The sequence below is a fragment of the Lemur catta genome, unplaced genomic scaffold (assembly GCF_020740605.2).
Source record: "Lemur catta isolate mLemCat1 unplaced genomic scaffold, mLemCat1.pri scaffold_173_ctg1, whole genome shotgun sequence".
NCBI classification, from domain to species: Eukaryota; Metazoa; Chordata; class Mammalia; order Primates; family Lemuridae; genus Lemur; species Lemur catta.
Window position 1 is genome coordinate 37 of NW_025423791.1, and position 25,752 is coordinate 25,788.

The following is a 25,752-nucleotide window of genomic DNA, read 5'->3' on the forward strand; positions in this document are numbered from 1 at the left end:
CCGGGACGTCGCGTACACCCGGCGCGGGACAGCCCACGGCGGCAAACCTTGTCCTGGGCCCCCGGACCCCCGGCCGACCGTGCACTTCCTCTCCGCCGCACACCAGGGCCTCGGGCCCGGGCCTCACGCCGGGCGGGCTCCTCGCCACCGCCGGGGCTCCCGAGAGACACACCGGCGCGCCGCACAGGGCGAGTTTCCGGCCACCCGGGCAGAGAGGACGCACAACAGCACACGGAGCGCACGCAGCCAAACCCAAACCACCCACCGGTCCCCCGACCCGTGGCTACCCACCCCAAACCCCACCCCACCGGGCCACAGGATAGCGGGCTCTGGCCCGCCCCGCCGCCCCCCGCCCCCGCGCGGGGGCTGCTGCCACACGCAGGCCCTGAGGGGAATCGGGGCAGAACGGTCCTCCCCAGACGGGGGTGGGGTGGCGGGGTGGGGGGGACACTGCAGGTCTTCCTTCAGGACCTCCGGGTGAAGGACCGGCGGCAGGCGCGGCCCTGCCTCCTCGTGCCGGCCCCGCCCCAAAGCCCCTCCCCACCGTGCCCTCGCGTGGGCCGGCGGAGGGCCCTATCTCCCGCACTCTCCGGCTCTGGCCCTCCGCCCCCACGCGTGGAAGCCTGTCCCTGCGCGCGTGCCCGTGGGTCTGCTCCTCGGGGTGTGGGACGGTGGTGCGCCCGTGGTTTGGGTGGGGGTGGGGGGGTGCGCGCGCAAGACCCGTCAGGCCCCGCCTGGCCCCCCACCCCCACCCCGATACTGGCAGGTGGGCTAGCGATGGGCCAGGGCGGCGGGAGGGACCCGACGGCGCAGGGAGGGACGCGTCCCAGCAGCTCGGCCTCTTGAGGCGTCCGGGGGGCGGCCACCGTCGTCTACGGCCAGACCACCCTGAACGCGCCCGATCTCGTCTGATCTCGGAAGCTAAGCAGGGTCGGGCCCGGTTAGTACTTGGATGGGAGACCGCCTGGGAATCCCGGGTGCCGTAGGCTTTTTGCTCTGCCTCTTTTTCTGTCCCGCCCCCCTGGGCTGGGAAGGGGAGGGGGGGGCCTTCGCCCTCCGCGCCCGCCCCGGCTCCCGCCCCCGGCCGGCCCGGACCCTGCCCCGTGGCCCCTGGAGAGAGGGTCAGATTGGAGATGTGGAGGCTCAGTCCCCGAGGCTGTCGCCCCTCACACACCTGCCGCAGGTCCGGGCCTCCGGAACTTCTGACCGACCGGCTCTGAATTCAGGACACAGTCTAAAGTTGTCCAAGGAGATGACCACGTTACCACCCTAGGAAAGGAAAAATTGGACCCTATCCACATATGCAGAAGAAGAGAATCTAAACAGTTGGCTATTCGTTCACGGTAACATAATTCAAGAATCCAGATGCGAAGACATCTAGAGACACTTTTCAAACGTCTAAATCTTTAGAAAATATTCTGAAGGCTTAAGAAGTAGAAACATTCTTTGGAAAGTCACGAGCAAGACCAGGGTGTTGATAGGAAATCCTTCCGTTCGATCCTGCAAGAGACGCTCCAAAAATGTACTACAACAAGGGAAAACACTAATAATATGTGGGAAAGGAAAATCACCTTTCTTCATTTTCCTCACCTCCTACGGTTCTCAAAATAGAATGTTTTCCCCTATGCACGGGAGACCTGTAGAAATCCTAGGGGAGTCCAGCAAGATAGCTCTAGGTGAAATCAACATTCCATCGATAGTTTCGATGTTTCTTATTTCCTCGCCAATACACACTAATGAATGCAATCTTTCAAAAGGATAACACTCAAAGTCACAGAAAATCTACGCGGCACCTACGGGGCAAAGGTGCCAACTTCGATGGAAAACTTAGTAAAAACGTACATGATGGCTCAAATCCATGGAGAGGCTATCCTGTAGTCCTCGATAGACGGACACAGAGTCCCCAAACTAATCATTTCCCCCAAATTAATAAATAATCCAATTTAAGCAGGGTGTATAACTAGAAACTTACTATCTGCTTCTTTCTCTTTTTCTTTTAATTTGGGAAAGGGGTATGTTAAAGAATGATAATAATGATCATGATTATCAGTATGATTATTATATTAAATCGAATTAACCGTACCAAAACCCCACCACTCACCTTATAAAAATGGGAGTTGATGCATATGTCGGAAGCCGCTGTGTATCTTTTCCTCAAGGCGTGGAACCACAGAAACGCTTCTCCCAAACAAATCCCATCTCGACTGTCATCCTTTTCCTGGCTTTTCCTTTGAAAGTTTTTGCTCTCTGTTATAGGACTATCTCATTGAGGTAGTTTGTTAATTTCACAGTTTATAGAATACATGTGGAACGATTCTGGATTCCTTCTGGGTAACTTGTGTGCCAGGGGAAACCTTCTGTTTGGAGAATACTCCTTGCTTACACAGGAAGCTGCAGTTCATCAGCGCTGCTAGAGAATGGCACTGCACGAATCAGTCGAAGTATCTTTATGCGATCTTTGACTAGGTCCGTGTACAAGGGGCTCCCGTGAGGATTACCCTAGATGCTTCCTGGTCACATGTGCCCTATCTTCTCTCTGGTACGTGCTACTCAGAGAATATGCTTGCTCCTGAATTATGCCAGTGTTTATTCATATCCATTTATGCTGCATTGTTTTCCAAATGGTTCTATAATTTCGCCTCCCATATCAGCAGGGTGAGTGCAAGAGTTTTCCTCAAAGCCAACACAGTGATCAGTTTCTTAAGTTTCCTCAATCTGGTGAGTTGGAAACTATATCTGGCTTCATTTTTTATTCCGTATTTCCTTGACTAATAATGAGGACACAGGGCCAAAGGCGCATTAAGCATATAAAACGTAGATATTCTGTAACAGTAACATTTTGCCAATTATATGGGCTACAGATACCTTGTCCTGTTTGCAGCTTGTTTTTGATCCTGTTCATGGTATCTTTGGAAACTTTTCATGATGGGAAATTTGAAATAGAAACAAAATCGGACAGAATAGTAGAATATTTTCTCACTCCCCTGACTCAAGAAATCACCAACCCCTGGCCAGATCTTGTTTCCTTTATACCCCTCCTACCTTAAGTTCATGATCCCCTTAATGATATCCCTCCATCGATAAAAAGTCAATATGTTTCTATCAAAGGTAGAGGCTTTCTTCCATTTTTCAGTGTACTCACAGCCACATTATTCCATCTAAAAATTTCACCGTATTAGAGATAACAGCAAGTACTCAATGTTTGCGTTTCCCTGAGACACACACGCTCATTTCAGTTTCTTTGGATCCAGTCCAAATACAGTACCTACCTTGTGAGGGGTTGAGATGTCTTTTGAAAGAGTGTCCATACATCGCGACTAGTCGGGGGCAGCCCCGGTTGTCACCATTTCCCTTTGTTTCCTACCGCTGTCCGCAGTGACCCGAGTTACTTTCGCATTGTGAGGGGTTTCATCGCGGATTTAAACGTATCTAATGTGTTTCAATATCTTGCAATTATTATACTTACTGGCGATCAAACCGTCCTGTGTTTGGCAAACGGGAGTCTACTCATTCTGGTTCCTGTGTCTTTTGACGTGACCCTCGTCCTGTTGGATATCATAGCATCCACGCTTCCCAGTACAAGAAGCGTCCGTTTCCCGCCCCAGACTTCAAGTCAGCCTATGTCTCCAGTAAGTCTTAGGACCGTTTAATAACGATGGTTGGCGGAGACCACGATCTAGATGCTGCTGAAATGCACTACTGTTGAGTTCGCACCTATGTCTCGGCACTTTCCGTGGAAAAACTAAAAATAAATAAATAAATAAATAAATAAATAAATAAAGGAAGGAAGAAAAGAAAAAAAAATTACAGGAAAACACATTGAGTTTCCACTGATAATCCAAGTTCAAACTGAGAACCGAGAGTTGTTTTTACATGACTTGATCGATTTCACCTCTTCCTCTCACACCCAAATTCCCAGTCCCCAAAGACACCAACAGCATTTCTTCTTTGCAGGATCCCACAGAATAATCGTAGCCATGCACCATATAACCGTGGACTGGTTCCTACTGCATGAAGTAGGAAAGGCGAGGAAGGAACTTTCTACTGTTCCGGCTGCTCCACTGTGAAAACGTAAGAGCTGCCGTCCGCCGAAGCCAGTCTGCTCATGTCCAAGGAGCTCTGAGCCACGTCACACTCCTTTGGAATATTTCCCTGAGCCTTCATGTGGGCTCCTGACGTCTGTAGAATCTCACAAGTCACACATTGCCCTCCCGTTTGTGTCCTCCGTGCTTTGAATAGATGTGCTATTGAGTGTTTGATTTTTGTTGTCATTGGTGTATGTGTTTGTGGCAAAGTGTTGAGTGTTTGGTGTGTATGTAGCAGCTAGAGAGCGAGGCTCTGAAGGCTACTGGGCAGCAGGAGGGCGCGGGGTCGGGTGTGGGGCGCTGGGCCGGGAGGGCCGCGTGGCAGCTCGGCCTCTTGAGGCGTCCGGGGACAGCCGCCGCCGTCTAGGGCCATAGCACCCTGAACGTCCCCGATCTCGTCTGATCTGGGAAGCTAAGCAGGGTCGGGGGCCCGGTTTGTACTTGGATGGGAGACCGCCTGGGAATACCAGGTGCTGCAGGCTTTTGCCTCTTCTTTTGTCCCGCCCGCCGAGGGGTCGGGGGTGGGGGGGCCCGGCGTTCTGTGCCCGCCTCCACTTTCGCCCTCGGCCCCTGGCACTCCCCCGCCCCCCCGCCGGCGCGGCCCGCTGCCCCCGCCCAGGGCGTCCTCCCCTCTCCCCCGCTGCAACACCACCGCCAGGTGGCGGCAGCGGCAGAGCGTCCCAGCCGTTCCGTTCCTGTTCGGCCGGCAGCGGAGCCCCAGCCCTGGGCCCCACACCGGGCCGGGCGGGCGGCGGGATCCCTGAGTGCCGCTGGGTCTCCTCTCCCCCACACCCGGCACCCCCCGCCCCGCACTCCGGGACGTCGCGTACACCCGGCGCGGGACAGCCCACGGCGGCAAACCTTGTCCTGGGCCCCCGGACCCCCGGCCGACCGTGCACTTCCTCTCCGCCGCACACCAGGGCCTCGGGCCCGGGCCTCACGCCGGGCGGGCTCCTCGCCACCGCCGGGGCTCCCGAGAGACACACCGGCGCGCCGCACAGGGCGAGTTTCCGGCCACCCGGGCAGAGAGGACGCACAACAGCACACGGAGCGCACGCAGCCAAACCCAAACCACCCACCGGTCCCCCGACCCGTGGCTACCCACCCCAAACCCCACCCCACCGGGCCACAGGATAGCGGGCTCTGGCCCGCCCCGCCGCCCCCCGCCCCCGCGCGGGGGCTGCTGCCACACGCAGGCCCTGAGGGGAATCGGGGCAGAACGGTCCTCCCCAGACGGGGGTGGGGTGGCGGGGTGGGGGGGACACTGCAGGTCTTCCTTCAGGACCTCCGGGTGAAGGACCGGCGGCAGGCGCGGCCCTGCCTCCTCGTGCCGGCCCCGCCCCAAAGCCCCTCCCCACCGTGCCCTCGCGTGGGCCGGCGGAGGGCCCTATCTCCCGCACTCTCCGGCTCTGGCCCTCCGCCCCCACGCGTGGAAGCCTGTCCCTGCGCGCGTGCCCGTGGGTCTGCTCCTCGGGGTGTGGGACGGTGGTGCGCCCGTGGTTTGGGTGGGGGTGGGGGGGTGCGCGCGCAAGACCCGTCAGGCCCCGCCTGGCCCCCCACCCCCACCCCGATACTGGCAGGTGGGCTAGCGATGGGCCAGGGCGGCGGGAGGGACCCGACGGCGCAGGGAGGGACGCGTCCCAGCAGCTCGGCCTCTTGAGGCGTCCGGGGGGCGGCCACCGTCGTCTACGGCCAGACCACCCTGAACGCGCCCGATCTCGTCTGATCTCGGAAGCTAAGCAGGGTCGGGCCCGGTTAGTACTTGGATGGGAGACCGCCTGGGAATCCCGGGTGCCGTAGGCTTTTTGCTTTTTCTGTCCCGCCCCCCTGGGCTGGGAAGGGGAGGGGGGGGGCCTTCGCCCTCCGCGCCCGCCCCGGCTCCCGCCCCCGGCCGGCCCGGACCCTGCCCCGTGGCCCCTGGAGAGAGGGTCAGATTGGAGATGTGGAGGCTCAGTCCCCGAGGCTGTCGCCCCTCACACACCTGCCGCAGGTCCGGGCCTCCGGAACTTCTGACCGACCGGCTCTGAATTCAGGACACAGTCTAAAGTTGTCCAAGGAGATGACCACGTTACCACCCTAGGAAAGGAAAAATTGGACCCTATCCACATATGCAGAAGAAGAGAATCTAAACAGTTGGCTATTCGTTCACGGTAACATAATTCAAGAATCCAGATGCGAAGACATCTAGAGACACTTTTCAAACGTCTAAATCTTTAGAAAATATTCTGAAGGCTTAAGAAGTAGAAACATTCTTTGGAAAGTCACGAGCAAGACCAGGGTGTTGATAGGAAATCCTTCCGTTCGATCCTGCAAGAGACGCTCCAAAAAATGTACTACAACAAGGGAAAACACTAATAATATGTGGGAAAGGAAAATCACCTTTCTTCATTTTCCTCACCTCCTACGGTTCTCAAAATAGAATGTTTTCCCCTATGCACGGGAGACCTGTAGAAATCCTAGGGGAGTCCAGCAAGATAGCTCTAGGTGAAATCAACATTCCATCGATAGTTTCGATGTTTCTTATTTCCTCGCCAATACACACTAATGAATGCAATCTTTCAAAAGGATAACACTCAAAGTCACAGAAAATCTACGCGGCACCTACGGGGCAAAGGTGCCAACTTCGATGGAAAACTTAGTAAAAACGTACATGATGGCTCAAATCCATGGAGAGGCTATCCTGTAGTCCTCGATAGACGGACACAGAGTCCCCAAACTAATCATTTCCCCCAAATTAATAAATAATCCAATTTAAGCAGGGTGTATAACTAGAAACTTACTATCTGCTTCTTTCTCTTTTTCTTTTAATTTGGGAAAGGGGTATGTTAAAGAATGATAATAATGATCATGATTATCAGTATGATTATTATATTAAATCGAATTAACCGTACCAAAACCCCACCACTCACCTTATAAAAATGGGAGTTGATGCATATGTCGGAAGCCGCTGTGTATCTTTTCCTCAAGGCGTGGAACCACAGAAACGCTTCTCCCAAACAAATCCCATCTCGACTGTCATCCTTTTCCTGGCTTTTCCTTTGAAAGTTTTTGCTCTCTGTTATAGGACTATCTCATTGAGGTAGTTTGTTAATTTCACAGTTTATAGAATACATGTGGAACGATTCTGGATTCCTTCTGGGTAACTTGTGTGCCAGGGGAAACCTTCTGTTTGGAGAATACTCCTTGCTTACACAGGAAGCTGCAGTTCATCAGCGCTGCTAGAGAATGGCACTGCACGAATCAGTCGAAGTATCTTTATGCGATCTTTGACTAGGTCCGTGTACAAGGGGCTCCCGTGAGGATTACCCTAGATGCTTCCTGGTCACATGTGCCCTATCTTCTCTCTGGTACGTGCTACTCAGAGAATATGCTTGCTCCTGAATTATGCCAGTGTTTATTCATATCCATTTATGCTGCATTGTTTTCCAAATGGTTCTATAATTTCGCCTCCCATATCAGCAGGGTGAGTGCAAGAGTTTTCCTCAAAGCCAACACAGTGATCAGTTTCTTAAGTTTCCTCAATCTGGTGAGTTGGAAACTATATCTGGCTTCATTTTTTATTCCGTATTTCCTTGACTAATAATGAGGACACAGGGCCAAAGGCGCATTAAGCATATAAAACGTAGATATTCTGTAACAGTAACATTTTGCCAATTATATGGGCTACAGATACCTTGTCCTGTTTGCAGCTTGTTTTTGATCCTGTTCATGGTATCTTTGGAAACTTTTCATGATGGGAAATTTGAAATAGAAACAAAATCGGACAGAATAGTAGAATATTTTCTCACTCCCCTGACTCAAGAAATCACCAACCCCTGGCCAGATCTTGTTTCCTTTATACCCCTCCTACCTTAAGTTCATGATCCCCTTAATGATATCCCTCCATCGATAAAAAGTCAATATGTTTCTATCAAAGGTAGAGGCTTTCTTCCATTTTTCAGTGTACTCACAGCCACATTATTCCATCTAAAAATTTCACCGTATTAGAGATAACAGCAAGTACTCAATGTTTGCGTTTCCCTGAGACACACACGCTCATTTCAGTTTCTTTGGATCCAGTCCAAATACAGTACCTACCTTGTGAGGGGTTGAGATGTCTTTTGAAAGAGTGTCCATACATCGCGACTAGTCGGGGGCAGCCCCGGTTGTCACCATTTCCCTTTGTTTCCTACCGCTGTCCGCAGTGACCCGAGTTACTTTCGCATTGTGAGGGGTTTCATCGCGGATTTAAACGTATCTAATGTGTTTCAATATCTTGCAATTATTATACTTACTGGCGATCAAACCGTCCTGTGTTTGGCAAACGGGAGTCTACTCATTCTGGTTCCTGTGTCTTTTGACGTGACCCTCGTCCTGTTGGATATCATAGCATCCACGCTTCCCAGTACAAGAAGCGTCCGTTTCCCGCCCCAGACTTCAAGTCAGCCTATGTCTCCAGTAAGTCTTAGGACCGTTTAATAACGATGGTTGGCGGAGACCACGATCTAGATGCTGCTGAAATGCACTACTGTTGAGTTCGCACCTATGTCTCGGCACTTTCCGTGGAAAAACTAAAAATAAATAAATAAATAAATAAATAAATAAATAAAGGAAGGAAGAAAAGAAAAAAAAATTACAGGAAAACACATTGAGTTTCCACTGATAATCCAAGTTCAAACTGAGAACCGAGAGTTGTTTTTACATGACTTGATCGATTTCACCTCTTCCTCTCACACCCAAATTCCCAGTCCCCAAAGACACCAACAGCATTTCTTCTTTGCAGGATCCCACAGAATAATCGTAGCCATGCACCATATAACCGTGGACTGGTTCCTACTGCATGAAGTAGGAAAGGCGAGGAAGGAACTTTCTACTGTTCCGGCTGCTCCACTGTGAAAACGTAAGAGCTGCCGTCCGCCGAAGCCAGTCTGCTCATGTCCAAGGAGCTCTGAGCCACGTCACACTCCTTTGGAATATTTCCCTGAGCCTTCATGTGGGCTCCTGACGTCTGTAGAATCTCACAAGTCACACATTGCCCTCCCGTTTGTGTCCTCCGTGCTTTGAATAGATGTGGTATTGAGTGTTTGATTTTTGTTGTCATTGGTGTATGTGTTTGTGGCAAAGTGTTGAGTGTTTGGTGTGTATGTAGCAGCTAGAGAGCGAGGCTCTGAAGGCTACTGGGCAGCAGGAGGGCGCGGGGTCGGGTGTGGGGCGCTGGGCCGGGAGGGCCGCGTGGCAGCTCGGCCTCTTGAGGCGTCCGGGGACAGCCGCCGCCGTCTAGGGCCATAGCACCCTGAACGTCCCCGATCTCGTCTGATCTGGGAAGCTAAGCAGGGTCGGGGGCCCGGTTTGTACTTGGATGGGAGACCGCCTGGGAATACCAGGTGCTGCAGGCTTTTGCCTCTTCTTTTGTCCCGCCCGCCGAGGGGTCGGGGGTGGGGGGGCCCCGGCGTTCTGTGCCCGCCTCCACTTTCGCCCTCGGCCCCTGGCACTCCCCCCGCCCCCCCGCCGGCGCGGCCCGCTGCCCCCCGCCCAGGGCGTCCTCCCCTCTCCCCCGCTGCAACACCACCGCCAGGTGGCGGCAGCGGCAGAGCGTCCCAGCCGTTCCGTTCCTGTTCGGCCGGCAGCGGAGCCCCAGCCCTGGGCCCCACACCGGGCCGGGCGGGCGGCGGGATCCCTGAGTGCCGCTGGGTCTCCTCTCCCCCACACCCGGCACCCCCCGCCCCGCACTCCGGGACGTCGCGTACACCCGGCGCGGGACAGCCCACGGCGGCAAACCTTGTCCTGGGCCCCCGGACCCCCGGCCGACCGTGCACTTCCTCTCCGCCGCACACCCCGGGCCTCGGGCCCGGGCCTCACGCCGGGCGGGCTCCTCGCCACCAGCCGGGGCTCCCGAGAGACACACCGGCGCGCCGCACAGGGCGAGTTTCCGGCCACCCGGGCAGAGAGGACGCACAACAGCACACGGAGCGCACGCAGCCAAACCCAAACCACCCACCGGCCCCCCGACCCGTGGCTACCCACCCCAAACCCCCACCCCACCGGGCCACAGGATAGCGGGCTCTGGCCCGCCCCGCCGCCCCCCCGCCCCCGCGCGGGGGCTGCTGCCACACGCAGGCCCTGAGGGGAATCGGGGCAGAACGGTCCTCCCCAGACGGGGGTGGGGTGGCGGGGTGGGGGGGGACACTGCAGGTCTTCCTTCAGGACCTCCGGGTGAAGGACCGGCGGCAGGCGCGGCCCTGCCTCCTCGTGCCGGCCCCGCCCCAAAGCCCCTCCCCACCGTGCCCTCGCGTGGGCTGGCGGAGGGCCCTATCTCCCGCACTCTCCGGCTCTGGCCCTCCGCCCCCACGCGTGGAAGCCTGTCCCTGCGCGCGTGCCCGTGGGTCTGCTCCTCGGGGTGTGGGACGGTGGTGCGCACCGTGGTTTGGGTGGGGGTGGGGGGGTGCGCGCGCAAGACCCGTCAGGCCCCGCCTGGCCCCCCACCCCCACCCCGATACTGGCAGGTGGGCTAGCGATGGGCCAGGGCGGCGGGAGGGACCCGACGGCGCAGGGAGGACGCGTCCCAGCAGCTCGGCCTCTTGAGGCGTCCGGGGGGCGGCCACCGTCGTCTACGGCCAGACCACCCTGAACGCGCCCGATCTCGTCTGATCTCGGAAGCTAAGCAGGGTCGGGCCCGGTTAGTACTTGGATGGGAGACCGCCTGGGAATCCCGGGTGCCGTAGGCTTTTTGCTCTGCCTCTTTTTCTGTCCCGCCCCCCTGGGCTGGGAAGGGGAGGGGGGGGCCTTCGCCCTCCGCGCCCGCCCCGGCTCCCGCCCCCGGCCGGCCCGGACCCTGCCCCGTGGCCCCTGGAGAGAGGGTCAGATTGGAGATGTGGAGGCTCAGTCCCCGAGGCTGTCGCCCCTCACACACCTGCCGCAGGTCCGGGCCTCCGGAACTTCTGACCGACCGGCTCTGAATTCAGGACACAGTCTAAAGTTGTCCAAGGAGATGACCACGTTACCACCCTAGGAAAGGAAAAATTGGACCCTATCCACATATGCAGAAGAAGAGAATCTAAACAGTTGGCTATTCGTTCACGGTAACATAATTCAAGAATCCAGATGCGAAGACATCTAGAGACACTTTTCAAACGTCTAAATCTTTAGAAAATATTCTGAAGGCTTAAGAAGTAGAAACATTCTTTGGAAAGTCACGAGCAAGACCAGGGTGTTGATAGGAAATCCTTCCGTTCGATCCTGCAAGAGACGCTCCAAAAATGTACTACAACAAGGGAAAACACTAATAATATGTGGGAAAGGAAAATCACCTTTCTTCATTTTCCTCACCTCCTACGGTTCTCAAAATAGAATGTTTTCCCCTATGCACGGGAGACCTGTAGAAATCCTAGGGGAGTCCAGCAAGATAGCTCTAGGTGAAATCAACATTCCATCGATAGTTTCGATGTTTCTTATTTCCTCGCCAATACACACTAATGAATGCAATCTTTCAAAAGGATAACACTCAAAGTCACAGAAAATCTACGCGGCACCTACGGGGCAAAGGTGCCAACTTCGATGGAAAACTTAGTAAAAACGTACATGATGGCTCAAATCCATGGAGAGGCTATCCTGTAGTCCTCGATAGACGGACACAGAGTCCCCAAACTAATCATTTCCCCCAAATTAATAAATAATCCAATTTAAGCAGGGTGTATAACTAGAAACTTACTATCTGCTTCTTTCTCTTTTTCTTTTAATTTGGGAAAGGGGTATGTTAAAGAATGATAATAATGATCATGATTATCAGTATGATTATTATATTAAATCGAATTAACCGTACCAAAACCCCACCACTCACCTTATAAAAATGGGAGTTGATGCATATGTCGGAAGCCGCTGTGTATCTTTTCCTCAAGGCGTGGAACCACAGAAACGCTTCTCCCAAACAAATCCCATCTCGACTGTCATCCTTTTCCTGGCTTTTCCTTTGAAAGTTTTTGCTCTCTGTTATAGGACTATCTCATTGAGGTAGTTTGTTAATTTCACAGTTTATAGAATACATGTGGAACGATTCTGGATTCCTTCTGGGTAACTTGTGTGCCAGGGGAAACCTTCTGTTTGGAGAATACTCCTTGCTTACACAGGAAGCTGCAGTTCATCAGCGCTGCTAGAGAATGGCACTGCACGAATCAGTCGAAGTATCTTTATGCGATCTTTGACTAGGTCCGTGTACAAGGGGCTCCCGTGAGGATTACCCTAGATGCTTCCTGGTCACATGTGCCCTATCTTCTCTCTGGTACGTGCTACTCAGAGAATATGCTTGCTCCTGAATTATGCCAGTGTTTATTCATATCCATTTATGCTGCATTGTTTTCCAAATGGTTCTATAATTTCGCCTCCCATATCAGCAGGGTGAGTGCAAGAGTTTTCCTCAAAGCCAACACAGTGATCAGTTTCTTAAGTTTCCTCAATCTGGTGAGTTGGAAACTATATCTGGCTTCATTTTTTATTCCGTATTTCCTTGACTAATAATGAGGACACAGGGCCAAAGGCGCATTAAGCATATAAAACGTAGATATTCTGTAACAGTAACATTTTGCCAATTATATGGGCTACAGATACCTTGTCCTGTTTGCAGCTTGTTTTTGATCCTGTTCATGGTATCTTTGGAAACTTTTCATGATGGGAAATTTGAAATAGAAACAAAATCGGAAAGAATAGTAGAATATTTTCTCACTCCCCTGACTCAAGAAATCACCAACCCCTGGCCAGATCTTGTTTCCTTTATACCCCTCCTACCTTAAGTTCATGATCCCCTTAATGATATCCCTCCATCGATAAAAAGTCAATATGTTTCTATCAAAGGTAGAGGCTTTCTTCCATTTTTCAGTGTACTCACAGCCACATTATTCCATCTAAAAATTTCACCGTATTAGAGATAACAGCAAGTACTCAATGTTTGCGTTTCCCTGAGACACACACGCTCATTTCAGTTTCTTTGGATCCAGTCCAAATACAGTACCTACCTTGTGAGGGGTTGAGATGTCTTTTGAAAGAGTGTCCATACATCGCGACTAGTCGGGGGCAGCCCCGGTTGTCACCATTTCCCTTTGTTTCCTACCGCTGTCCGCAGTGACCCGAGTTACTTTCGCATTGTGAGGGGTTTCATCGCGGATTTAAACGTATCTAATGTGTTTCAATATCTTGCAATTATTATACTTACTGGCGATCAAACCGTCCTGTGTTTGGCAAACGGGAGTCTACTCATTCTGGTTCCTGTGTCTTTTGACGTGACCCTCGTCCTGTTGGATATCATAGCATCCACGCTTCCCAGTACAAGAAGCGTCCGTTTCCCGCCCCAGACTTCAAGTCAGCCTATGTCTCCAGTAAGTCTTAGGACCGTTTAATAACGATGGTTGGCGGAGACCACGATCTAGATGCTGCTGAAATGCACTACTGTTGAGTTCGCACCTATGTCTCGGCACTTTCCGTGGAAAAACTAAAAATAAATAAATAAATAAATAAATAAATAAATAAATAAAGGAAGAAAAGAAAAAAAAAATTACAGGAAAACACATTGAGTTTCCACTGATAATCCAAGTTCAAACTGAGAACCGAGAGTTGTTTTTACATGACTTGATCGATTTCACCTCTTCCTCTCACACCCAAATTCCCAGTCCCCAAAGACACCAACAGCATTTCTTCTTTGCAGGATCCCACAGAATAATCGTAGCCATGCACCATATAACCGTGGACTGGTTCCTACTGCATGAAGTAGGAAAGGCGAGGAAGGAACTTTCTACTGTTCCGGCTGCTCCACTGTGAAAACGTAAGAGCTGCCGTCCGCCGAAGCCAGTCTGCTCATGTCCAAGGAGCTCTGAGCCACGTCACACTCCTTTGGAATATTTCCCTGAGCCTTCATGTGGGCTCCTGACGTCTGTAGAATCTCACAAGTCACACATTGCCCTCCCGTTTGTGTCCTCCGTGCTTTGAATAGATGTGGTATTGAGTGTTTGATTTTTGTTGTCATTGGTGTATGTGTTTGTGGCAAAGTGTTGAGTGTTTGGTGTGTATGTAGCAGCTAGAGAGCGAGGCTCTGAAGGCTACTGGGCAGCAGGAGGGCGCGGGGTCGGGTGTGGGGCGCTGGGCCGGGAGGGCCGCGTGGCAGCTCGGCCTCTTGAGGCGTCCGGGGACAGCCGCCGCCGTCTAGGGCCATAGCACCCTGAACGTCCCCGATCTCGTCTGATCTGGGAAGCTAAGCAGGGTCGGGGGCCCGGTTTGTACTTGGATGGGAGACCGCCTGGGAATACCAGGTGCTGCAGGCTTTTGCCTCTTCTTTTGTCCCGCCCGCCGAGGGGTCGGGGGTGGGGGGGCCCCGGCGTTCTGTGCCCGCCTCCACTTTCGCCCTCGGCCCCTGGCACTCCCCCGCCCCCCCGCCGGCGCGGCCCGCTGCCCCCGCCCAGGGCGTCCTCCCCTCTCCCCCGCTGCAACACCACCGCCAGGTGGCGGCAGCGGCAGAGCGTCCCAGCCGTTCCGTTCCTGTTCGGCCGGCAGCGGAGCCCCAGCCCTGGGCCCCACACCGGGCCGGGCGGGCGGCGGGATCCCTGAGTGCCGCTGGGTCTCCTCTCCCCCACACCCGGCACCCCCCGCCCCGCACTCCGGGACGTCGCGTACACCCGGCGCGGGACAGCCCACGGCGGCAAACCTTGTCCTGGGCCCCCGGACCCCCGGCCGACCGTGCACTTCCTCTCCGCCGCACACCCGGGCCTCGGGCCCGGGCCTCACGCCGGGCGGGCTCCTCGCCACCGCCGGGGCTCCCGAGAGACACACCGGCGCGCCGCACAGGGCGAGTTTCCGGCCACCCGGGCAGAGAGGACGCACAACAGCACACGGAGCGCACGCAGCCAAACCCAAACCACCCACCGGTCCCCAGACCCGTGGCTACCCACCCCAAACCCCACCCCACCGGGCCACAGGATAGCGGGCTCTGGCCCGCCCCGCCGCCCCCCGCCCCCGCGCGGGGGCTGCTGCCACACGCAGGCCCTGAGGGGAATCGGGGCAGAACGGTCCTCCCCAGACGGGGGTGGGGTGGCGGGGTGGGGGGGACACTGCAGGTCTTCCTTCAGGACCTCCGGGTGAAGGACCGGCGGCAGGCGCGGCCCTGCCTCCTCGTGCCGGCCCCGCCCCAAAGCCCCTCCCCACCGTGCCCTCGCGTGGGCCGGCGGAGGGCCCTATCTCCCGCACTCTCCGGCTCTGGCCCTCCGCCCCGACGCGTGGAAGCCTGTCCCTGCGCGCGTGCCCGTGGGTCTGCTCCTCGGGGTGTGGGACGGTGGTGCGCCCGTGGTTTGGGTGGGGGTGGGGGGGTGCGCGCGCAAGACCCGTCAGGCCCCGCCTGGCCCCCCACCCCCACCCCGATACTGGCAGGTGGGCTAGCGATGGGCCAGGGCGGCGGGAGGGACCCGACGGCGCAGGGAGGGACGCGTCCCAGCAGCTCGGCCTCTTGAGGCGTCCGGGGGGCGGCCACCGTCGTCTACGGCCAGACCACCCTGAACGCGCCCGATCTCGTCTGATCTCGGAAGCTAAGCAGGGTCGGGCCCGGTTAGTACTTGGATGGGAGACCGCCTGGGAATCCCGGGTGCCGTAGGCTTTTTGCTCTGCCTCTTTTTCTGTCCCGCCCCCCTGGGCTGGGAAGGGGAGGGGGGGGCCTTCGCCCTCCGCGCCCGCCCCGGCTCCCGCCCCCGGCCGGCCCGGACCCTGCCCCGTGGCCCCTGGAGAGAGGGTCAGATTGGAGATGTGGAGGCTCAGTCCCCGAGGCTGTCGCCCCTCACACACCTGCCGCAGGTCCGGGCCTCCGGAACTTCTGACCGACCGGCTCTGAATTCAGGACACAGTCTAAAGTTGTCCAAGGAGATGACCACGTTACCACCCTAGGAAAGGAAAAATTGGACCCTATCCACATATGCAGAAGAAGAGAATCTAAACAGTTGGCTATTCGTTCACGGTAACATAATTCAAGAATCCAGATGCGAAGACATCTAGAGACACTTTTCAAACGTCTAAATCTTTAGAAAATATTCTGAAGGCTTAAGAAGTAGAAACATTCTTTGGAAAGTCACGAGCAAGACCAGGGTGTTGATAGGAAATCCTTCCGTTCGATCCTGCAAGAGACGCTCCAAAAATGTACTACAACAAGGGAAAACACTAATAATATGTGGGAAAGGAAAATCACCTTTCTTCATTTTCCTCACCTCCTACGGTTCTCAAAATAGAATGTTTTCCCCTATGCACGGGAGACCTGTAGAAATCCTAGGGGAGTCCAGCAAGATAGCTCTAGGTGAAATCAACATTCCATCGATAGTTTCGATGTTTCTTATTTCCTCGCCAATACACACTAATGAATGCAATCTTTCAAAAGGATAACACTCAAAGTCACAGAAAATCTACGCGGCACCTACGGGGCAAAGGTGCCAACTTCGATGGAAAACTTAGTAAAAACGTACATGATGGCTCAAATCCATGGAGAGGCTATCCTGTAGTCCTCGATAGACGGACACAGAGTCCCCAAACTAATCATTTCCCCCAAATTAATAAATAATCCAATTTAAGCAGGGTGTATAACTAGAAACTTACTATCTGCTTCTTTCTCTTTTTCTTTTAATTTGGGAAAGGGGTATGTTAAAGAATGATAATAATGATCATGATTATCAGTATGATTATTATATTAAATCGAATTAACCGTACCAAAACCCCACCACTCACCTTATAAAAATGGGAGTTGATGCATATGTCGGAAGCCGCTGTGTATCTTTTCCTCAAGGCGTGGAACCACAGAAACGCTTCTCCCAAACAAATCCCATCTCGACTGTCATCCTTTTCCTGGCTTTTCCTTTGAAAGTTTTTGCTCTCTGTTATAGGACTATCTCATTGAGGTAGTTTGTTAATTTCACAGTTTATAGAATACATGTGGAACGATTCTGGATTCCTTCTGGGTAACTTGTGTGCCAGGGGAAACCTTCTGTTTGGAGAATACTCCTTGCTTACACAGGAAGCTGCAGTTCATCAGCGCTGCTAGAGAATGGCACTGCACGAATCAGTCGAAGTATCTTTATGCGATCTTTGACTAGGTCCGTGTACAAGGGGCTCCCGTGAGGATTACCCTAGATGCTTCCTGGTCACATGTGCCCTATCTTCTCTCTGGTACGTGCTACTCAGAGAATATGCTTGCTCCTGAATTATGCCAGTGTTTATTCATATCCATTTATGCTGCATTGTTTTCCAAATGGTTCTATAATTTCGCCTCCCATATCAGCAGGGTGAGTGCAAGAGTTTTCCTCAAAGCCAACACAGTGATCAGTTTCTTAAGTTTCCTCAATCTGGTGAGTTGGAAACTATATCTGGCTTCATTTTTTATTCCGTATTTCCTTGACTAATAATGAGGACACAGGGCCAAAGGCGCATTAAGCATATAAAACGTAGATATTCTGTAACAGTAACATTTTGCCAATTATATGGGCTACAGATACCTTGTCCTGTTTGCAGCTTGTTTTTGATCCTGTTCATGGTATCTTTGGAAACTTTTCATGATGGGAAATTTGAAATAGAAACAAAATCGGACAGAATAGTAGAATATTTTCTCACTCCCCTGACTCAAGAAATCACCAACCCCTGGCCAGATCTTGTTTCCTTTATACCCCTCCTACCTTAAGTTCATGATCCCCTTAATGATATCCCTCCATCGATAAAAAGTCAATATGTTTCTATCAAAGGTAGAGGCTTTCTTCCATTTTTCAGTGTACTCACAGCCACATTATTCCATCTAAAAATTTCACCGTATTAGAGATAACAGCAAGTACTCAATGTTTGCGTTTCCCTGAGACACACACGCTCATTTCAGTTTCTTTGGATCCAGTCCAAATACAGTACCTACCTTGTGAGGGGTTGAGATGTCTTTTGAAAGAGTGTCCATACATCGCGACTAGTCGGGGGCAGCCCCGGTTGTCACCATTTCCCTTTGTTTCCTACCGCTGTCCGCAGTGACCCGAGTTACTTTCGCATTGTGAGGGGTTTCATCGCGGATTTAAACGTATCTAATGTGTTTCAATATCTTGCAATTATTATACTTACTGGCGATCAAACCGTCCTGTGTTTGGCAAACGGGAGTCTACTCATTCTGGTTCCTGTGTCTTTTGACGTGACCCTCGTCCTGTTGGATATCATAGCATCCACGCTTCCCAGTACAAGAAGCGTCCGTTTCCCGCCCCAGACTTCAAGTCAGCCTATGTCTCCAGTAAGTCTTAGGACCGTTTAATAACGATGGTTGGCGGAGACCACGATCTAGATGCTGCTGAAATGCACTACTGTTGAGTTCGCACCTATGTCTCGGCACTTTCCGTGGAAAAACTAAAAATAAATAAATAAATAAATAAATAAATAAATAAAGGAAGGAAGAAAAGAAAAAAAAATTACAGGAAAACACATTGAGTTTCCACTGATAATCCAAGTTCAAACTGAGAACCGAGAGTTGTTTTTACATGACTTGATCGATTTCACCTCTTCCTCTCACACCCAAATTCCCAGTCCCCAAAGACACCAACAGCATTTCTTCTTTGCAGGATCCCACAGAATAATCGTAGCCATGCACCATATAACCGTGGACTGGTTCCTACTGCATGAAGTAGGAAAGGCGAGGAAGGAACTTTCTACTGTTCCGGCTGCTCCACTGTGAAAACGTAAGAGCTGCCGTCCGCCGAAGCCAGTCTGCTCATGTCCAAGGAGCTCTGAGCCACGTCACACTCCTTTGGAATATTTCCCTGAGCCTTCATGTGGGCTCCTGACGTCTGTAGAATCTCACAAGTCACACATTGCCCTCCCGTTTGTGTCCTCCGTGCTTTGAATAGATGTGCTATTGAGTGTTTGATTTTTGTTGTCATTGGTGTATGTGTTTGTGGCAAAGTGTTGAGTGTTTGGTGTGTATGTAGCAGCTAGAGAGCGAGGCTCTGAAGGCTACTGGGCAGCAGGAGGGCGCGGGGTCGGGTGTGGGGCGCTGGGCCGGGAGGGCCGCGTGGCAGCTCGGCCTCTTGAGGCGTCCGGGGACAGCCGCCGCCGTCTAGGGCCATAGCACCCTGAACGTCCCCGATCTCGTCTGATCTGGGAAGCTAAGCAGGGTCGGGGGCCCGGTTTGTACTTGGATGGGAGACCGCCTGGGAATACCAGGTGCTGCAGGCTTTTGCCTCTTCTTTTGTCCCGCCCGCCGAGGGGTCGGGGGTGGGGGGGCCCGGCGTTCTGTGCCCGCCTCCACTTTCGCCCTCGGCCCCTGGCACTCCCCCGCCCCCCCGCCGGCGCGGCCCGCTGCCCCCGCCCAGGGCGTCCTCCCCTCTCCCCCGCTGCAACACCACCGCCAGGTGGCGGCAGCGGCAGAGCGTCCCAGCCGTTCCGTTCCTGTTCGGCCGGCAGCGGAGCCCCAGCCCTGGGCCCCACACCGGGCCGGGCGGGCGGCGGGATCCCTGAGTGCCGCTGGGTCTCCTCTCCCCCACACCCGGCACCCCCCGCCCCGCACTCCGGGACGTCGCGTACACCCGGCGCGGGACAGCCCACGGCGGCAAACCTTGTCCTGGGCCCCCGGACCCCCGGCCGACCGTGCACTTCCTCTCCGCCGCACACCAGGGCCTCGGGCCCGGGCCTCACGCCGGGCGGGCTCCTCGCCACCGCCGGGGCTCCCGAGAGACACACCGGCGCGCCGCACAGGGCGAGTTTCCGGCCACCCGGGCAGAGAGGACGCACAACAGCACACGGAGCGCACGCAGCCAAACCCAAACCACCCACCGGTCCCCCGACCCGTGGCTACCCACCCCAAACCCCACCCCACCGGGCCACAGGATAGCGGGCTCTGGCCCGCCCCGCCGCCCCCCGCCCCCGCGCGGGGGCTGCTGCCACACGCAGGCCCTGAGGGGAATCGGGGCAGAACGGTCCTCCCCAGACGGGGGTGGGGTGGCGGGGTGGGGGGGACACTGCAGGTCTTCCTTCAGGACCTCCGGGTGAAGGACCGGCGGCAGGCGCGGCCCTGCCTCCTCGTGCCGGCCCCGCCCCAAAGCCCCTCCCCACCGTGCCCTCGCGTGGGCCGGCGGAGGGCCCTATCTCCCGCACTCTCCGGCTCTGGCCCTCCGCCCCCACGCGTGGAAGCCTGTCCCTGCGCGCGTGCCCGTGGGTCTGCTCCTCGGGGTGTGGGACGGTGGTGCGCCCGTGGTTTGGGTGGGGGTGGGGGGGTGCGCGCGCAAGACCCGTCAGGCCCCGCCTGGCCCCCCACCCCCACCCCGATACTGGCAGGTGGGCTAGCGATGGGCCAGGGCGGCGGGAGGGACCCGACGGCGCAGGGAGGGACGCGTCCCAGCAGCTCGGCCTCTTGAGGCGTCCGGGGGGCGGCCACCGTCGTCTACGGCCAGACCACCCTGAACGCGCCCGATCTCGTCTGATCTCGGAAGCTAAGCAGGGTCGGGCCCGGTTAGTACTTGGATGGGAGACCGCCTGGGAATCCCGGGTGCCGTAGGCTTTTTGCTCTGCCTCTTTTTCTGTCCCGCCCCCCTGGGCTGGGAAGGGGAGGGGGGGGCCTTCGCCCTCCGCGCCCGCCCCGGCTCCCGCCCCCGGCCGGCCCGGACCCTGCCCCGTGGCCCCTGGAGAGAGGGTCAGATTGGAGATGTGGAGGCTCAGTCCCCGAGGCTGTCGCCCCTCACACACCTGCCGCAGGTCCGGGCCTCCGGAACTTCTGACCGACCGGCTCTGAATTCAGGACACAGTCTAAAGTTGTCCAAGGAGATGACCACGTTACCACCCTAGGAAAGGAAAAATTGGACCCTATCCACATATGCAGAAGAAGAGAATCTAAACAGTTGGCTATTCGTTCACGGTAACATAATTCAAGAATCCAGATGCGAAGACATCTAGAGACACTTTTCAAACGTCTAAATCTTTAGAAAATATTCTGAAGGCTTAAGAAGTAGAAACATTCTTTGGAAAGTCACGAGCAAGACCAGGGTGTTGATAGGAAATCCTTCCGTTCGATCCTGCAAGAGACGCTCCAAAAATGTACTACAACAAGGGAAAACACTAATAATATGTGGGAAAGGAAAATCACCTTTCTTCATTTTCCTCACCTCCTACGGTTCTCAAAATAGAATGTTTTCCCCTATGCACGGGAGACCTGTAGAAATCCTAGGGGAGTCCAGCAAGATAGCTCTAGGTGAAATCAACATTCCATCGATAGTTTCGATGTTTCTTATTTCCTCGCCAATACACACTAATGAATGCAATCTTTCAAAAGGATAACACTCAAAGTCACAGAAAATCTACGCGGCACCTACGGGGCAAAGGTGCCAACTTCGATGGAAAACTTAGTAAAAACGTACATGATGGCTCAAATCCATGGAGAGGCTATCCTGTAGTCCTCGATAGACGGACACAGAGTCCCCAAACTAATCATTTCCCCCAAATTAATAAATAATCCAATTTAAGCAGGGTGTATAACTAGAAACTTACTATCTGCTTCTTTCTCTTTTTCTTTTAATTTGGGAAAGGGGTATGTTAAAGAATGATAATAATGATCATGATTATCAGTATGATTATTATATTAAATCGAATTAACCGTACCAAAACCCCACCACTCACCTTATAAAAATGGGAGTTGATGCATATGTCGGAAGCCGCTGTGTATCTTTTCCTCAAGGCGTGGAACCACAGAAACGCTTCTCCCAAACAAATCCCATCTCGACTGTCATCCTTTTCCTGGCTTTTCCTTTGAAAGTTTTTGCTCTCTGTTATAGGACTATCTCATTGAGGTAGTTTGTTAATTTCACAGTTTATAGAATACATGTGGAACGATTCTGGATTCCTTCTGGGTAACTTGTGTGCCAGGGGAAACCTTCTGTTTGGAGAATACTCCTTGCTTACACAGGAAGCTGCAGTTCATCAGCGCTGCTAGAGAATGGCACTGCACGAATCAGTCGAAGTATCTTTATGCGATCTTTGACTAGGTCCGTGTACAAGGGGCTCCCGTGAGGATTACCCTAGATGCTTCCTGGTCACATGTGCCCTATCTTCTCTCTGGTACGTGCTACTCAGAGAATATGCTTGCTCCTGAATTATGCCAGTGTTTATTCATATCCATTTATGCTGCATTGTTTTCCAAATGGTTCTATAATTTCGCCTCCCATATCAGCAGGGTGAGTGCAAGAGTTTTCCTCAAAGCCAACACAGTGATCAGTTTCTTAAGTTTCCTCAATCTGGTGAGTTGGAAACTATATCTGGCTTCATTTTTTATTCCGTATTTCCTTGACTAATAATGAGGACACAGGGCCAAAGGCGCATTAAGCATATAAAACGTAGATATTCTGTAACAGTAACATTTTGCCAATTATATGGGCTACAGATACCTTGTCCTGTTTGCAGCTTGTTTTTGATCCTGTTCATGGTATCTTTGGAAACTTTTCATGATGGGAAATTTGAAATAGAAACAAAATCGGACAGAATAGTAGAATATTTTCTCACTCCCCTGACTCAAGAAATCACCAACCCCTGGCCAGATCTTGTTTCCTTTATACCCCTCCTACCTTAAGTTCATGATCCCCTTAATGATATCCCTCCATCGATAAAAAGTCAATATGTTTCTATCAAAGGTAGAGGCTTTCTTCCATTTTTCAGTGTACTCACAGCCACATTATTCCATCTAAAAATTTCACCGTATTAGAGATAACAGCAAGTACTCAATGTTTGCGTTTCCCTGAGACACACACGCTCATTTCAGTTTCTTTGGATCCAGTCCAAATACAGTACCTACCTTGTGAGGGGTTGAGATGTCTTTTGAAAGAGTGTCCATACATCGCGACTAGTCGGGGGCAGCCCCGGTTGTCACCATTTCCCTTTGTTTCCTACCGCTGTCCGCAGTGACCCGAGTTACTTTCGCATTGTGAGGGGTTTCATCGCGGATTTAAACGTATCTAATGTGTTTCAATATCTTGCAATTATTATACTTACTGGCGATCAAACCGTCCTGTGTTTGGCAAACGGGAGTCTACTCATTCTGGTTCCTGTGTCTTTTGACGTGACCCTCGTCCTGTTGGATATCATAGCATCCACGCTTCCCAGTACAAGAAGCGTCCGTTTCCCGCCCCAGACTTCAAGTCAGCCTATGTCTCCAGTAAGTCTTAGGACCGTTTAATAACGATGGTTGGCGGAGACCACGATCTAGATGCTGCTGAAATGCACTACTGTTGAGTTCGCACCTATGTCTCGGCACTTTCCGTGGAAAAACTAAAAATAAATAAATAAATAAATAAATAAATAAATAAAGGAAGGAAGAAAAGAAAAAAAAATTACAGGAAAACACATTGAGTTTCCACTGATAATCCAAGTTCAAACTGAGAACCGAGAGTTGTTTTTACATGACTTGATCGATTTCACCTCTTCCTCTCACACCCAAATTCCCAGTCCCCAAAGACACCAACAGCATTTCTTCTTTGCAGGATCCCACAGAATAATCGTAGCCATGCACCATATAACCGTGGACTGGTTCCTACTGCATGAAGTAGGAAAGGCGAGGAAGGAACTTTCTACTGTTCCGGCTGCTCCACTGTGAAAACGTAAGAGCTGCCGTCCGCCGAAGCCAGTCTGCTCATGTCCAAGGAGCTCTGAGCCACGTCACACTCCTTTGGAATATTTCCCTGAGCCTTCATGTGGGCTCCTGACGTCTGTAGAATCTCACAAGTCACACATTGCCCTCCCGTTTGTGTCCTCCGTGCTTTGAATAGATGTGCTATTGAGTGTTTGATTTTTGTTGTCATTGGTGTATGTGTTTGTGGCAAAGTGTTGAGTGTTTGGTGTGTATGTAGCAGCTAGAGAGCGAGGCTCTGAAGGCTACTGGGCAGCAGGAGGGCGCGGGGTCGGGTGTGGGGCGCTGGGCCGGGAGGGCCGCGTGGCAGCTCGGCCTCTTGAGGCGTCCGGGGACAGCCGCCGCCGTCTAGGGCCATAGCACCCTGAACGTCCCCGATCTCGTCTGATCTGGGAAGCTAAGCAGGGTCGGGGGCCCGGTTTGTACTTGGATGGGAGACCGCCTGGGAATACCAGGTGCTGCAGGCTTTTGCCTCTTCTTTTGTCCCGCCCGCCGAGGGGTCGGGGGTGGGGGGGCCCGGCGTTCTGTGCCCGCCTCCACTTTCGCCCTCGGCCCCTGGCACTCCCCCGCCCCCCCGCCGGCGCGGCCCGCTGCCCCCGCCCAGGGCGTCCTCCCCTCTCCCCCGCTGCAACACCACCGCCAGGTGGCGGCAGCGGCAGAGCGTCCCAGCCGTTCCGTTCCTGTTCGGCCGGCAGCGGAGCCCCAGCCCTGGGCCCCACACCGGGCCGGGCGGGCGGCGGGATCCCTGAGTGCCGCTGGGTCTCCTCTCCCCCACACCCGGCACCCCCCGCCCCGCACTCCGGGACGTCGCGTACACCCGGCGCGGGACAGCCCACGGCGGCAAACCTTGTCCTGGGCCCCCGGACCCCCGGCCGACCGTGCACTTCCTCTCCGCCGCACACCAGGGCCTCGGGCCCGGGCCTCACGCCGGGCGGGCTCCTCGCCACCGCCGGGGCTCCCGAGAGACACACCGGCGCGCCGCACAGGGCGAGTTTCCGGCCACCCGGGCAGAGAGGACGCACAACAGCACACGGAGCGCACGCAGCCAAACCCAAACCACCCACCGGTCCCCCGACCCGTGGCTACCCACCCCAAACCCCACCCCACCGGGCCACAGGATAGCGGGCTCTGGCCCGCCCCGCCGCCCCCCGCCCCCGCGCGGGGGCTGCTGCCACACGCAGGCCCTGAGGGGAATCGGGGCAGAACGGTCCTCCCCAGACGGGGGTGGGGTGGCGGGGTGGGGGGGGACACTGCAGGTCTTCCTTCAGGACCTCCGGGTGAAGGACCGGCGGCAGGCGCGGCCCTGCCTCCTCGTGCCGGCCCCGCCCCAAAGCCCCTCCCCACCGTGCCCTCGCGTGGGCCGGCGGAGGGCCCTATCTCCCGCACTCTCCGGCTCTGGCCCTCCGCCCCCACGCGTGGAAGCCTGTCCCTGCGCGCGTGCCCGTGGGTCTGCTCCTCGGGGTGTGGGACGGTGGTGCGCCCGTGGTTTGGGTGGGGGTGGGGGGGTGCGCGCGCAAGACCCGTCAGGCCCCGCCTGGCCCCCCACCCCCACCCCGATACTGGCAGGTGGGCTAGCGATGGGCCAGGGCGGCGGGAGGGACCCGACGGCGCAGGGAGGGACGCGTCCCAGCAGCTCGGCCTCTTGAGGCGTCCGGGGGGCGGCCACCGTCGTCTACGGCCAGACCACCCTGAACGCGCCCGATCTCGTCTGATCTCGGAAGCTAAGCAGGGTCGGGCCCGGTTAGTACTTGGATGGGAGACCGCCTGGGAATCCCGGGTGCCGTAGGCTTTTTGCTCTGCCTCTTTTTCTGTCCCGCCCCCCTGGGCTGGGAAGGGGAGGGGGGGGCCTTCGCCCTCCGCGCCCGCCCCGGCTCCCGCCCCCGGCCGGCCCGGACCCTGCCCCGTGGCCCCTGGAGAGAGGGTCAGATTGGAGATGTGGAGGCTCAGTCCCCGAGGCTGTCGCCCCTCACACACCTGCCGCAGGTCCGGGCCTCCGGAACTTCTGACCGACCGGCTCTGAATTCAGGACACAGTCTAAAGTTGTCCAAGGAG

General features: G+C 54.7%; 6 non-coding genes and 5 pseudogenes across 6 annotated transcripts; all 11 read left to right on the top strand.

The window, feature by feature from the left end:
• The first annotated feature begins 870 nt into the window (after positions 1-870).
• LOC123629537 lies at positions 871-989 on the top strand. Its single transcript, XR_006732097.1, has one exon. It is a non-coding gene; the product is annotated as a 5S ribosomal RNA (ribosomal RNA).
• A 3,457-nt stretch (positions 990-4,446) lies between these two features.
• LOC123629542 lies at positions 4,447-4,567 on the top strand (annotated as a pseudogene).
• A 1,202-nt stretch (positions 4,568-5,769) lies between these two features.
• Positions 5,770-5,888, top strand: LOC123629548. Its single transcript, XR_006732102.1, has one exon. It is a non-coding gene; the product is annotated as a 5S ribosomal RNA (ribosomal RNA).
• A 3,451-nt stretch (positions 5,889-9,339) lies between these two features.
• Positions 9,340-9,460, top strand: LOC123629543 (annotated as a pseudogene).
• A 1,210-nt stretch (positions 9,461-10,670) lies between these two features.
• On the top strand, positions 10,671-10,789 carry LOC123629554. The gene has a single exon (XR_006732103.1). It is a non-coding gene; the product is annotated as a 5S ribosomal RNA (ribosomal RNA).
• A 3,458-nt stretch (positions 10,790-14,247) lies between these two features.
• Positions 14,248-14,368, top strand: LOC123629544 (annotated as a pseudogene).
• A 1,203-nt stretch (positions 14,369-15,571) lies between these two features.
• Positions 15,572-15,690, top strand: LOC123629555. The gene has a single exon (XR_006732104.1). It is a non-coding gene; the product is annotated as a 5S ribosomal RNA (ribosomal RNA).
• A 3,457-nt stretch (positions 15,691-19,147) lies between these two features.
• On the top strand, positions 19,148-19,268 carry LOC123629545 (annotated as a pseudogene).
• A 1,202-nt stretch (positions 19,269-20,470) lies between these two features.
• Positions 20,471-20,589, top strand: LOC123629556. Its single transcript, XR_006732105.1, has one exon. It is a non-coding gene; the product is annotated as a 5S ribosomal RNA (ribosomal RNA).
• A 3,457-nt stretch (positions 20,590-24,046) lies between these two features.
• Positions 24,047-24,167, top strand: LOC123629546 (annotated as a pseudogene).
• A 1,203-nt stretch (positions 24,168-25,370) lies between these two features.
• On the top strand, positions 25,371-25,489 carry LOC123629538. The gene has a single exon (XR_006732098.1). It is a non-coding gene; the product is annotated as a 5S ribosomal RNA (ribosomal RNA).
• The last annotated feature ends 263 nt before the right edge of the window (positions 25,490-25,752 follow it).